This window comes from Mastomys coucha, unplaced genomic scaffold (assembly GCF_008632895.1).
Source record: "Mastomys coucha isolate ucsf_1 unplaced genomic scaffold, UCSF_Mcou_1 pScaffold18, whole genome shotgun sequence".
In the NCBI taxonomy this organism is placed as follows: domain Eukaryota; kingdom Metazoa; phylum Chordata; class Mammalia; order Rodentia; family Muridae; genus Mastomys; species Mastomys coucha.
In genome coordinates this window covers 74,554,461-74,558,686 of record NW_022196900.1, presented here as the reverse complement: position 1 = coordinate 74,558,686, position 4,226 = coordinate 74,554,461, and the positions used below count along the sequence as shown (strand labels likewise).

The 4,226-nt window shown below is 41.3% G+C and overlaps 1 protein-coding gene across 2 annotated transcripts in view; it reads right to left on the bottom strand.

Moving 5' to 3' along the window:
* Positions 1-4,226, bottom strand: part of Eif2b3 (eukaryotic translation initiation factor 2B subunit gamma) — a 62,971-nt gene that overhangs the window by 39,796 nt on the left and 18,949 nt on the right. The gene's annotated exons all lie outside the window — the stretch shown is intronic.

Below are 4,226 nucleotides of genomic sequence, written 5' to 3'. Positions count from 1 at the left end.
ACCCGTAATGAGATCTGATGCCCTCTTCTGGTGCGTCTGAAGACAGCTACAGTGAATTACGCCAGAGCCAGCAGGCCAGAGCGAGAAGGGCCAGCAGGGGTCCTGAGTTCAATTCCCAGCCACACACATGATAGCTCACGGCCATCTGTACAGCTACAGTGTACTCATACAAATAAAATAAATAAAAAATAAAATCTTAAAAAAAAAAAGAAAAGAAAAGCCACTCTTCAACCTGCTGAGCTGTCTCCAGGCTGTGCAGTGGGCTCCAGCTTCTCCAGCGTTCACGGGCTGTCGTCACCCATGCTGGGCTGAGCTTTGGTGATACAACTATCTTTGAATCATTCTTTGTACACAACCCTCACCCATATTCTTGTTAGTAAAATCAGGAGTTAATAAGAAATAAAATTCACTGGCTCACCAAGCTGGACTCTGGTGGTACTTTGGTCTGTCGTGGGCTCCCTATCTGAGGTGAGTAGATACGTGTATTGTGTCTCCTCAGGGAGATTTGTCCCAAAGGATCACAAGGAATAACCCTCCTCCCTTCATGTCTGTTTGCCATCTGTTCTCAGCAGGAAAAGAAAGGCCTCAGTCTGAAAAGCAGGACTCAGGGTGGACTGGGTGCTGTTTACGAGCAGCTCATGACTGCCTCAGAGACAGGGCCAGGTAAGGTTCAAAGCAAGCCAAACATTCTCCTCCTAGTAGCTGTTCTACCACTTGCAGAGGAGAGATTTGCTGAGCATCAAAAAGCTGTAAATCCTAGAAGAAAAAAGTCTAAGAGAAACAAACTGTAAAATCTAATGAGCTTGAGAAATATTATTGATTATGTGTGACCATAAGTCATGAATAAACATGGGCTGTCTGGACTGTGAATTAACAGTGATCCAGAATGCAATATCTGAACATACCAGCCTTCAACGCTGTTGTCTAACACTAACAGCCTCTTATGTAGAAATTAACCGATCTCCAAAGACACACCTACTCACTATTCTAACAGTCTTCACATCTCATTGTAAGCCTGCATCTAAAGAAGCCGGGTAGTGTAAGGGTGAAAAGCACAGCTTGGAAAGGTAATAAATATGTGCCTTGTTGACAGTATACAAACACACACAGTCTCCAAGAGAAAGCAGCACTTTAGAATTTAGGAAGAATTCAAGACACCCAGGATTTCAAACTACAAACTGCTGCCAGTTAGTGTTGACTAAAGCAAACAAATTAAGCTCAGAAAACTCAATTACACTGCCACAGCAAAGCCCAGAAATATCTCATTACAAGAACATTTTTAATCAAGCCAAAACCACGAAGTAAAACTAGGGGGGAGAAAAACCCCAAAGTTAAATAGAAAACCGGATGCTTGCTTGTGTGGTGGTGATGAAGGGAGGAGAGCCTCGCTACTGGAACAGCTTTGTTTTCTGGCAGCTGTTCTTCGGCAGATTGTGATAAATAATACAATCTGGCAAACGATTTCCTACATCAAGGAAAAAGAAAAACATAGCTCCCCAGGAAAAAAAGGCCTAATAAAATGCCATGCTTTTACCCACCCATCACTTCCACAGACAATGGCTATGATCCAAACACTGCTCCCTACTCCATCCCTGCCCATCTGGAACTAATGAATTACTACTTGGTGTGACTAGAAACAGTCACAATTTACATTTTCCTATGTGGTCCAACTCAATCCAATCTCTGAAAGTACTTGTAGGCTTCTACAAGCTCCACAGTTAACTATAATGGAGAATTCAATGGTTTGGAGTTGGATGAAAACGCTTAGGGAAAAAATTCTCAGTCTGTAGTCCCCGACAGCAAAAGGGCTGCCAGCTTCCAGTTTATTTTCACTGAGACTGAGGAATGGCTGCTAGGTGTGTTGGTGCACACCTTCAATTCCAGAACCTAGGAGGCAGAGGCAGGTGGATCCCTGTGATTCTGAGGCCAGTACATAATGAGACCTTGTCTCAAAAAACAAACAAACAACAACAAAACAACAGGTAATCATTAGGCCCAAAGCTAAATATTCCTCATGTGTCCCTTAGCTCACTCATACTATGACTACTATCCAGGCCTGAAATCAGAAGCCTTGTGGGAATTGAGGACTGAAAGTTTCCCTCTCCTACCCAGACTCCACTTTCAACATCCACTGGGGTTTTCCTTCTTATTTCTAGTGCACTACCTTAGTCCAGATCCCGGAATCTTTCCCTAGTCTTTAAGGATTTTTTTAAAAAAAGATTTACTTATTTTATGTATGTGAGTATATTGTCACTCTCTTTAGACATACCAGAAGAGAGCATCAGATCTTATTACAGATGGTTGTGAGCCACCATGTGGTTGCTGGGAATTGAACTCAGGACCTCTGGAAGAGCAGTCAGTGCTCTTAACCACTGAGCCATCTCACCAGCCCTGTTTTTAAGGATCTTTAAAATAAAAATTACCTTAATAGGGGTCGGAGAGATGGCTCAATGGTTGAGAGCACTGACTGCTCTTCTGAAGGTCCTGAGATCAAATCCCAGCAACCACATGGTGGCTCACAACCATCCATAATGAGATCTGATGCCCTCTTCTGGTGTGTAAATAAATAAATCTTAAAAAAAAAAAAAAAACTTAAAAAAATTACCTTAATAAATGCATATATAAAAACATCATAGTGCTTCATTAACAAACATTTTTCAGTCTCAGACTCTATACTTCTCAGTTAACTTCTGAAGATAGCCATTCTAGTTTTTTGACTTCTAATCTCATACTTATTTAAAAAATTATTTTATATATATGGTTTGCCTACATGTATGTAAGGGTATGGACAACATGTGCACCTGTCCCCATAGAGGGCAGTGGAGGCATCAGGTTCCCTAAAACTGGAGTTACAGATGGTTATGAATTGCCATGTTGGTGCTGGGCATCAGACTCAAGTCCTTTGAGAGAGCAATATGTGCTCATGACCACTGAACCATCCCTCCAGCCCCAATTTTCTCATATTTAATTCTTTGCTTAAAGATGCCACAAAACAGTGATCTCTAAAAAATAAAAAGTTGAATTTGTTATCACTAAGTTTATGCAAATTTTCATACTAATGATTTGTATGTGCATATTTATTTTTACATAAACAACTAAATCCTGGCTGAATATCTGACATTATAGGGCTGAGAACATCCTCAACATTATTCAGAGTTGACTGATTTTTTTTCTTTCTTTTTTTGGTTTTTCGAGACAGGGCTTCTCTGCATAGCCCTGGCTGTCCTAGAACTCACTTTGTAGACCAGGCCTTGAACTCAGAAATCTGCCTGCCTCTGCCTCCCAAGTGCTGGGATCAAAGGTGTGCGCCACCACTGCCTGGCAACTGATTTTTTTAAAAAAATTAAATTAATTTATTTTATTGTGGAGTGAGATATATGCCATGCTGTGAACATGGGTGTCAGAGGACAACCTGTGGGAGTCATTTTTCTCCCTCCACCTCGTGGGTCTCAAGTCAAACTCAAGGTGTCAGTCAGGCTTGTCAGCATATGTCTTCTTTCAGGTCCCTGACAGTAAGACAATATCAATGAAGTCATCCATGTTTCCACAGGAGCAGAAAACTCAAACACTGCAGTTCATGACACAAGTTGGTCTTGTGTGGTGTAACAGTGTGCACAGTGTGAAGTGAGCATAATGTGTGTTCAGAACCACAGCTGCAATAAACCTGGCCAATGCAACAGTAAGCACGGTCAAAAACACTCTGCATTTGTTACCCTTTTGCTTTGAAATTAAAATTTGCCCATTATGCATTTAAAAATCTTTTACTGCTGTCAACTCTTTCATAAATTTTATGTTCAATTATGTGACCCTCAATGAGGTTGTGACTCACAGTGTATAAAGCTGGGGGTTAAATAGTACTTTATTAATTTCCATAATCAAACCCAAGGTTCCATAAGCTTTAATCTTTGTTTCTCCCATATTCAACCTAGTGTAGAAGACAAGCAACAGGAATCCTTAGCCCTTCTGTTACCCCCTTCTCCTTGTTTAATAATTATGCTCGAAGGTTAAACTACCCAGTTTGAGAAGTTTTGAGGCTACATACATTCTGACAAAGGTGAGAGTTCCCTTGTTAGAACTTACTACTCAGCTGGGTGATGGTGGCGCACGCCTTTAGTCCCAGTGCCTAGGAGGCGGATTTCTGAGTTTGAGGCCATCCTGGTCTACAGAGTGAGTTCCAGGACAGCCAGGGCTACAACACAGAGAAACCCTGTCTCAAAAAACCAAAA